Source organism: Pseudochaenichthys georgianus, chromosome 3 (genome assembly GCF_902827115.2).
Source record: "Pseudochaenichthys georgianus chromosome 3, fPseGeo1.2, whole genome shotgun sequence".
NCBI classification, from domain to species: domain Eukaryota; kingdom Metazoa; phylum Chordata; class Actinopteri; order Perciformes; family Channichthyidae; genus Pseudochaenichthys; species Pseudochaenichthys georgianus.
This window is the reverse complement of record NC_047505.1, coordinates 53,262,391-53,273,497: the sequence shown is the minus strand read 5'-3', so window position 1 is coordinate 53,273,497 and position 11,107 is coordinate 53,262,391.

Sequence of the window (11,107 nt, the reverse complement as noted above, 5' to 3'; positions counted from 1 at the left end):
ATAACATAGTGGTTTTAAAGTTTAGACATGTTTAAATATCAACACATAGGGAAAGAAAAGAAGATATGAGAGATACAACTGTGATTCTACTCTGAGTTTCAGTGGACGTTGCCCTACTTTATGCACTTTCTGTATTAGTCCAGCTGATACGTGAGTGATTTGGGCTTTTGATGGTACAAACATGAACTGTCACTGTTAGAGCGTGCCTAAGGAAGATGTGTGGCTATAAGGCCATCGCATATTTGTCCAATGGCGCCATTAGTTGTTATTTTACCAGTAGCTTGGGATCTAGACCACCTAGGGCAGGGGTGTCAAACTCAATTTCACCACGGGCCACATCAGCATTATGGTTGCACTTAAAGGGCCGGTTGTAACTTTAAGACTATATAAAAATGCATAATATGTTATATATATAAAATAATGTTATTGCCTCTGCATTGGATTATTATCGGACAGGGTAATAACTTCATAATTAACTACGTCTGAAAGCAGAAGTCTAGGGCAAATAATTGCAAGTCTCTTGTCCCAAAATGATTTAAAAAGTGAAATCTTGAAATAAAAGTCTAATTCTGAGAACAAAGTCAAATGAGAGATGCATTGTGGGACATGTAGTTTGGTGCTTCTGTAAATCAGCCTGTAACCGTTTTTTGCAAGCTCTTGTGGGGCCGCATATAAATGAAGTCGCGGGCCGGATTTGGCCCCCGGGCCTTGAGTTTGACACCCCTGACCTAGGGTCTGGATTCTGGTCGCTAATCCTGCACGTTCAAGGACGAGGAATGCAGTGGGTACTATTTACAGAATACACAGTAAAACCATTACAATATGTATTATGTATACATGTTACATAATATATATATTACAGGTTTTCAACTAAAGTAGTTCTGAAAACACGTCCATTTCAGTATATATTATATAACAGTCAAAAGATGTGTACATTAATATAAAATAGTGGGTTTTAAAGTTTAAGCATGTTTCAAAATCAAAACATGAGAAAAAAGAAGATAATATAAGAACTGTGAATGCACTCAGTGGACGTTGCCCTGCTTGATGTGCAAACAGTGTGAAGAGATATGGATCCTTTGAAAGATTAATGCATGGACGTTGTTGTTGTTTTTTGTCATCAACAATTCAATGACACACAAACAATGTCAAACTGAGTTGCTGAACTTCAATTCATCGATATTAATACTTTAATTGTCTTTATTGTCTCTGTTTGCTTTAGTGGAAGTGCACTGTCTGGTTTGCACTTAATAATTATATATAAATCCCCACAGGTAAATTAAAAAAACTAAACTTTCTTTCACCTTTATAACCCAGAAACTCAGCTAATGGCGCCCCTTTAATAGATAACGGGCACACCATGATACAAGAGCTACTCTAACGAAGTGTAAACAACAAGTGTCAACAACACACACACTTCTCTGTTGGCAGAAGATTATCTGGACTTTACGCGGCTCACTGCCGATTAATATCTCCAAGCGGCTCTTAGGGGACACTTGTGTGTTGTGTTCAGGAACCACAATGCCCATATGGCAGGTAGATCCACCCGGATGATTAACAACCCTACCAAACGTGTATCTTGGAATGTAAGAGGAGTCAATAACCCAAAGAAAAGGCAGTTGCAAAACTCAAGGTTGACATAGCTTTAATAATAACAATAATATATTTTATTTCTATTGCGCTTTTCTTGAACCCAAAGACATTTGGGAGGGAGGGTAGACAAACAAAGCCAAAACAAAAAAACAAAAAAACAGGAAAGCAGTCAGGAGGAAGTTGATTTTGGGGGGGCGGGGCTTATGGATACAGAGTTGAAGAGGTGGGTTTTGAGGCGGGTCTGGAACAGGGTGAGGGACTCAGACTCACGGAGGTCTTGGGGGAGGGCGTTCCGGAGCTTCGGGGCTGCCACAGAGAAGGCTCTGTCCCCGAAGCTCCGGAGTTTGGCCTCGGGGATGGAAAGCCAACCGGCTGAGGTGGATCTGAGGGACCGGGGGGGTCGGTAGAGGGTGAGGAGGTCAGTGAGGTAGCGGGGGGCCAGATGGTGGAGGGCTTTGAAAGTGAGGACCAGGAGTTTGTCGTGGATGCGGTGTGAAACGGGGAGCCAGTGGAGTTCTTTGAGGACCGGGGTGATGTGATGCCATGACTTGGTGTGGGGGAGGAGTCTGGCGGCTGCGTTCTGGACCCGCTGGAGTCTAGTGAGGGAGGTGGAGCTGATGCCGTAGAGGAGGGAGTTGCTGTAGTCAAGGCGGGAGGAGATGAAGGCGTGAATGAGTCGCTCAGCTGCAGTATTGCGGAGGTGGAAAAATGAGGTTTTTACAACATGACGGATGTGGGGCTCGAGGGAGAGGGAGGGGTCAAATATAACGCCAAGGTTGCGTGCCTGGGTGAAACAATGTAATAAACAATAATAATAATAATAAACAATGTAAGCTTTCTTTACAAGAAACTCACTCTGTGTATGTCATGGTAGCCAGTCCTAACGAGGCCTAACGAGGCCTAGCCATACCGAGCGAGGCCGTGTAGTGGAAATGCGCCATTAGTGTCTTAAAGCTCATCTATTATGCAAGATCTTGGCTTGTGTAGCCATTAGCCAATCAGCAACCAAGGTAACCCCCCCCCCCCCCTTATCACCTGAATCTCCTCTAGAGCTCCATTGAGTTCTTTGTAACCAAATCTCTCTCAGAGGGGCGTGGGGAGGGGCTCCTTATTTTCATCTAAAGTAACAGACAGAGAATCAGCACTTTGGAAACAGGGCTGAAACAGAGGGGATTATGGGTAATGCTGCAATGATCTGTTTGGTGTTTCAGCCAATCAGAGACAGGCTCTGGATATATCTGAGACCTGTGATACATTGATGAGAAACAGTATGATAGGGGATCTTTTTAAAGTGAGTGTTTTAGGGGAAAATGCCCCCCCCCCCCCCCCCCTCAGTTAAACTCATATTGCTGCCCCCTCCCCAGGTGAGCACCGCGGGGCGCTCCGACGGCCTCGATGGCGCTCTGCTGCTGGACGAGTGTCAGATTCCCCTGCAGGAGTGTGAGCGTCTGGACGAGAGCCTGGAGCTGGCCCTGCACCACCTGCTCTTGCCGCCAGGGTGGAGCTTACTGGGCAACAGACTCTCCAACAGCACCGGTGAGCTTCTGGCACCATGCAATTCTCTCACACAGGAAAACGTCCAAGAGTCAGACCGAGCGTTAAACATGGCGGCAAATTATAGTTCAGGGCACAATGACACACATGGCACCTCTGTGTGTGTGTGTGTGTCACATGCTGTGTGTGTTGTTGTTGTATCAGAAAGATATGACACAGCATTTCCAAGATGTATTGTCCTGGATAAATGGGATAAATCTGGTCAAATATTATTCAAATTACCGTACTTTTCGTCTTGATATTTGTCTGTCAAATTTCAGACTTGATCTGACCATTAAAGTATTATCAATCATATCATAAGTACATTTACTCAAGTATTGCAATTTCTTTGGACATATTTTTAATTTACTTGAGTATTTCCCTTGATAGCTACTTTGTACTCTACTACATTTTGGAGGCAAATATTGTACTTCTAACATATCGAAAACCCATGATATGCTGATGTGGTATAATGCAGTACTGTACCATACTTTTCGGACTATAAGCCGCGACTTTTTCCCCCATTTTTTGTGTACAGCTAACGGCCACGAGGGAACCTCCTAAATCTATGGATTTTACAGGTAAAATTAACCACCTTTAACTCTATGGGCTCTATGACCGGTCCGCGCCCGCCACCTTTAAGCGGCGGGCTCCAGCAGGAAAAGCTGGAGGCCGGAAAAGAGTGAGACAGGTCGCGCGCCAAAGTAAAAGTGGAACCGAGAGACAGAACGAGAGCAAGACAGACGGACAATTTAGCTGCTGCGGCGGCTTATATGCAGGTGCGCTTTATAGTCCGGAAAGTACGGTAGTTAAATTGTATTTCAGTTTTTTTATTTTTTTATCTTATATCAACATTTTATTGATAATTCAGCATTTTATCATCAGCACTTTTCTTTATTGACCAATTAGTGCATACTCATAGTGTCGTAGACAAACTAACAAATAAAAAAACGATAACAATTTTTTTAAATTAGGTAGAAGGAAGGAAGGAAGGAAGGAAGGAAACGAGGGAGGAAGTTGGTAGATAGGTAGGGACGGAAGGAACTTAGGAAGGAATTCGGATGGTAGTTGGTAAGTAAGGTCTCATGTCTGCAGACAGCACTGGGGTTCTGAGAAACAGCGATCCCAGTGCAAACAAAATACATTTTTATTGAAAAAAAATGTATTTAAATCAATGTTCTCAAACCAGTGAGTCCGACGACTTGAGATCAGTCGAAGGAATCCAAAGGATCCGATGTGATGACGAACTCTGCGGGTAATTGCTCTCTGGGAAGCGGCACGAACAAGACTTCAGGAGTCGTTACGGCTGCCTCTGGCTTCTGTGAAGAGAACATCTCACGGTTTAACTTGGACTTGGATATTGCATCGAACCAACGAAAGGATTTCCCCCAAAACATGAACCCGAGCAGGTCTGCAGTCAAAGCTCTCACACGGCGTTTTGGAGCCGAAAGGGAAAGTCGTCAAAACAAGTTTTCATTAAATGACCTCCCTGCCGATGAGATCTACTTGGTCCTGTTGTGACAAGGGTTTTGAAAGACCACACCACACACACACACACCACACACACACACACACACACACACACACACACACACACACACACACACACACACACACACACACACACACACACACACACAACACAGTCAGTTGTCCTGTTGTCGATGGGGAAGGCGGCCTCCTGCAGCAGCGGTGAGTGATGTGAGCTCTAATAGGCTCTGCCTCTCGATGTGTCAGCACTTCAACACAAGACGTCGTGCCGCAGAGCTGCAGGGAGGGAAGAGGAGTGAGACGCTGCTCTCCATTTATCAGATCTGTCCGATGATGGATGGCGGAGGACTGTAGGTGGAGGTGGCGGTGGTTTATCTCCGTCATCCCTCACAATGTGGACACGCTGCAGTCACTGATCTCACAAAAGCCGGCCATTTATCGAGTTAGGGGGAACATCGCTTCATCTGGAGCCAGCGTGCCGATGGAAGGAGTGGAAGCGCTCGGCTGAACAGAAACACAATAATAATGAAATGAAACGTGAGAATTATTATACTCTACAAACGTAAGCAGTGTCCCATTGACAAAAATTACATTTATACAAATTATCTATTTAATTACACATCTGAAAAAGGGGTGGGAAGAAGTGTACACTTATTTATTCCCACCCTTCTCCCAAAAACTCAATTATTAACGTACTGTATACATATATTTATTTCTTCTTAAAAAAATACATTTTTTATTGAAAAACAAACAAACAAAAACATTAAAACAAACACATAAATAAACAACAAAAACGCGTTAAATGGAAATCAAGAAAAGATAAAATGACAAACCAAATAAATAAACCGTAAACCCCGAGGTATGATTAAACTATTTCATCCCTGTATCAAAATATAAAAGTTTACTTTCTGTTACTTTTGGATTACCTCAATATCAAAATGTGCAGCGTTAATAAAATAGAGAAAATATCAATGAGATGTTTTTTACTGAAGTGCATAATGTCAGACAACAGAACAATGAGACCGTAGGGAAGAAGAAAAACCAAGATATTTAGGTTCGAAAATGTGTCGTTTTTTAATCAGATTAAGTCTTTTTTAATTGAACTCTAACCCCTAGTTTCCACCGGGTCCGTCTGCGGCGCGTTACGGGGGCGTTACGGGCGCCGCGGCGTCCGCCAAGATCGCGGCCAATCTAGTCAATGGGTGCTATTCCTCCAGACGCGCCGCGTTACGGCTCAGAAGCGTCCCAGAAGCGTCTCGCCGCTGGGCTCCGCTCGAAATAGGATTGAAGTCTATTTTTCGACGCGACGCAGCCGTAAGGTAATGTCGGGCAGGAAGTGGAACGGTGACAGCATCCGGCCCACCCCCCAAAACCGGTTCCTTCTCCTCCCCCCATCCCTCCTCTGTAGTCTTTCCAGTGGGAGAATAAAGGCCAGCGTTCTCCTTCGGTTTACAGGCAATTATATAGATTAATTATGATGATGAATGCATTTTTTTTACCACTAAAATACAGCAACCCATCTTGATTCATGTTGTTTTTAACTGGACTATTACAATTATTATTAATTATGTCTGTAGTCTACAACACAACAAAATAGGAAATAGTAACAATAAACACGATTTAAACGGACACAAAAATAAACCATTTAACCACTTCTTCTTCTGCTTTGGGTTTACTGGCAGGCCGCAAACCACTTCACGGCGTATATACTGCCACCGGAAGTCCCCGGAGTTGGGGACTGGCTAAATTTCCAGAGCGCAGACACCTCCTCATCTCCACCGCTCCCATGTTTTCTTTTGTGTTGCCATAAGTTATTCTCTCTCCGTTGTTGCGCGGGGCTAATGCTAATGCTAATAATGCTAATGGGAGCAAATACAATGGCGGCTTCACAAAACTTTTCAGAGTTTACGGGCGTGGTTTGCAATCCGCCCAGCCAATCGAAATTGGTACTTTTTTCTCCTCAGGGTAGTCCCACCTCTCTAGCAGGCACTACAAAGGGGGGTAAAAGTTCTCTGAACTAAGTTTTCTTTTTGGTGTGAACGCAAAATTCCAGGCACTAACGGAACCAAACGGGTAAAGTACTCCGGTGTGAACGCGCCTATGGAAACGTGTCACAGTAGAGACACAGATTAGAAAGCCCCTTTAAGTCACAGGCTTCTCCAACAATGCGTTATACGTAAAACATATTAAGAAGAAATATATAAACTAGTGCAAGTGACACATTGGGGCAGGTAAAAATGCACGAATAAGTAAAATTTGTACTTACTAAGAAAAAAAACAAATATAAAATTAAATACCGTACAGTGGAACAAAAATACTGCTTATTGACATCATACAGTATATAAATATATGAAAACAAATGAAGGCAAAGAGACTTTACAGAGCTCAGTTTTAGGCATTTTAAAAATGATTTTTAACTAACGAACAAACTCTGCACATGCACAGTAAATCACAGACAAGTTAAATATATATCTGCCTTCAGTATCTGACTGAAAAGCCATGTCTTTTCCCTGTTGAAATAAATAAATACCAGTTTTTTGTGCGTGTGGACACCAGAGGAAAAACAGTGCAGAGACGAATGGCTTCCGAACAGTAAAACCAAGTCTTTGTCATAACAGTGAAGACATGTGGACTCTGTACTGGCTGTACATGTTTTATCTTCCTCATTCCTGCACTTTCTGCTGTTCAAATAACCGAGAGCAGCTTTATTGAGTTTATATTGAGTTCCCCGTAGTGGCAGAGTTTTACAGTTTTCTCCCAAAAACTTAATTTAATTGAATGCCCTAGTCTGCTTTGTGTGTGTGTGTGTGTGTGTGTGTGTGTGTGTGTGTGGTGTGTGTGTGTGTGTGTGTGTGTGTGTGTGTGTGTGTGTTGTGTGTGTGTGTGTGTGTGTGTGTGTGTGTGTGTGTGTGTTCTGTGTGTGTGTGTGTGTGTGTGTGTGTGTGTGTGTGTGTGTGTGTGTTGTGTGTGTGTGTGTGTGTGTGTGTGTGTGTGTGTGTGTGTGTGTGTGTGTGTGTGTGTGTGTGTGTGTGTGTGTGTGTGTGTGTGTGTGTGTGTGTGTGTGTGTGTGTGTGTGTGTGTGTGTGTGTGTGTGTGTCCATTACTGTCTTTATGGATGTGCAAAGGCAGGGGGTTTCAGTATTAGGTGGTGTTATAAGGAGTTGGTTTGATATGCATAATTATTATTGTTGTAACTGTGGCAGTTTTAAATGAGATGCTGCTTAAGAGGATTTTACTAACCGAAACACAAAATATCGACATACACAAATTACCATTTTTCAAAACACTGCAATTTGCCATGTTCGTTTTAATCCAAAAATACAGTATTTACTTCCAAGTGTGTTGGTTTATTCATTGTTAAGTGTTACAAAAGCTGTGGGTAAAACAAATAAGAAAAGAATAACAAGATGTCTTGAGTCACAAAGATAGATGCAGGTGCTTTTACCTACAAAAGAATGGTGAAAATAACAACATTAATTGGTCGTCCACAACAAACAGTAAACTAAACTAACTTAAAAATAGGAAACATATTCTGATTTAGAAATACCACATTTTTTGTTATTTTGACACAATTAATACTTCCATGTACATACGAATAGATCATATTTGTTATTATGGGAGAATGACTATTCCTGTGGTTCTACCAGGGCCCCGGACCAGAAGGGGGCCCCCAAAGAAGGTAGATTTAAGAAGGTCCACAGCAACGACAACATGAAACACCCTCTAATTTACTGCAACGACATGTCGGGAAAAAAAAAGGGGGGGGGGGGGGTGCTGAAAAGCTGGTTCGAGGGGGCCCCCAGTGAATGTTTGCCCAGGGCCCCCACATACTCTAGAATCGGCCCTGGGTACTACTGCCTTATTAGGCCCATATATCCTTACAATAAATCAGCACTAATTAGAGGGTTATTGAGGACAAACTCTCAACTAATGGCTTCTTACTTGTAGAATACAGTCATGTAGAATAAGGCATTAATAAGTGTTTTAACAAAGAGCCAATATACTGCTAATATGCATGTTAATGAACAACTAGTTGATGGTGAATATGTGTACCTTAATATAAAGTGTTACCCAGTATTTACTTCCAAGTACTTAACTTCATTGTTAAGTGTTACAAAAGCTGTGGGTCAGAAATAACAAGATGTCTCGAGTCCCAAAGATACATTTAGCTGCTTTTACCGTAAGACAATTGTGAAAATAACAAAATTAATTGGTCGTCCACAACAAAAACAGCACGATAAAAGTTGTTATTATGTACAGAAAGAGATAAAGTGGTGTTTGCAAAGGTCCGTGGAGTCACCGTGGACCCTGTCCTGGTTTAATTGGACATCACTGCGTGTTGCCGAGCTGCAGCAGGCCTGGTATGTCGGATTCTGGACCACAAATCGTGTCGCCTCGACTGCTGCCCTTTCTCCCGTCTCCCTCTTTAATGAGTCTGTACTTTTGTGTTTATCTCTGCATTCTCGTCCTCGTCCTCAGACCTGGATCCTCAGGAGACTCTGCTCCACTTCTCCGCTCGTCGGGGTCTTTATCGGGTCACACACTTCCTTCTGCAGCAACCTGGAGCGAGAGAAGCTCTGCGATTGGCCAACAGACAAGGCCACACCCCCTCCGCTGTTGCAGAGCTGAGAGGAAACGAACGCCTCGTCGAGCTCCTCAAACAGTAAGGACTTTCTGTGTAACAGCCAGAGGATGTGTGTATTTTTGTATATATGATGTACATTGATATAACATAGTGGTTTTAAAGTTTAGACATGTTTAAATATCAACACATAGGGAAAGAAAAGAAGATATGAGAGATACAACTGTGATTCTACTCTGAGTTTCAGTGGACGTTGCCCTACTTTATGCACTTTCTGTATTAGTCCAGCTGATACGTGAGTGATTTGGGCTTTTGATGGTACAAACATGAACTGTCACTGTTAGAGCGTGCCTAAGGAAGATGTGTGGCTATAAGGCCATCGCATATTTGTCCAATGGCGCCATTAGTTGTTATTTTACCAGTAGCTTGGGATCTAGACCACCTAGGGCAGGGGTGTCAAACTCAATTTCACCACGGGCCACATCAGCATTATGGTTGCACTTAAAGGGCCGGTTGTAACTTTAAGACTATATAAAAATGCATAATATGTTATATATATAAAATAATGTTATTGCCTCTGCATTGGATTATTATCGGACAGGGTAATAACTTCATAATTAACTACGTCTGAAAGCAGAAGTCTAGGGCAAATAATTGCAAGTCTCTTGTCCCAAAATGATTTAAAAAGTGAAATCTTGAAATAAAAGTCTAATTCTGAGAACAAAGTCAAATGAGAGATGCATTGTGGGACATGTAGTTTGTGTGCTTCTGTAAATCAGCCTGTAACCGTTTTTTTGCAAGCTCTTGTGGGGCCGCATAAAATGAAGTCGCGGGCCGGATTTGGCCCCCGGGCCTTGAGTTTGACACCCCTGACCTAGGGTCTGGATTCTGGTCGCTAATCCTGCACGTTCAAGGACGAGGAATGCAGTGGTACTATTTACAGAATACACAGTAAAACCATTACAATATGTATTATGTATACATGTTACATAATATATATATTACAGGTTTTCAACTAAAGTAGTTCTGAAAACACGTCCATTACAGTATATATTATATAACAGTCAAAAGATGTGTACATTAATATAAAATAGTGGGTTTTAAAGTTTAAGCATGTTTCAAAATCAAAACATGAGAAAAAAGAAGATAATATAAGAACTGTGAATGCACTCAGTGGACGTTGCCCTGCTTGATGTGCAAACAGTGTGAAGAGATATGGATCTTTGAAAGATAATGCATGGACGTTGTTGTTGTTTTTTGTCATCAACAATTCAATGACACACAAACAATGTCAAACTGAGTTGCTGAACTTCAATTCATCGATATTTAATACTTTAATTGTCTTTATTGTCTCTGTTTGCTTTAGTGGAAGTGCACTGTCTGGTTTGCACTTAATAATTATATATAAATCCCCACAGGTAATTAAAAAAACTAAACTTTCTTTCACCTTTATAACCCAGAAACTCAGCATAATGGCGCCCCTTTAATAGATAACGGGCACACCATGATACAAGAGCTACTCTAACGAAGTGTAAACAACAAGTGTCAACAACACACACACTTCTCTGTTGGCAGAAGATTATCTGGACTTTTACGCGGCTCACTGCCGATTAATTATCTCCAAGCGGCTCTTAGGGGACACTTGTGTGTTGTGTTCAGGGAACCACAATGCCCATATGGCAGGTAGATCCACCCGGATGATTAACAACCCTACCAAACGTGTATCTTGGAATGTAAGAGGAGTCAATAACCCAAAGAAAAGGCAGTTGCAACAACTCAAGGTTGACATAGCTTTAATAATAACAATAATATATTTTATTTCTATTGCGCTTTTCTTGAACCCAAAGACATTTGGGAGGGAGGGTAGACAAACAAAGCCAAAAACAAACAAAACAAAACAGGAAAGCA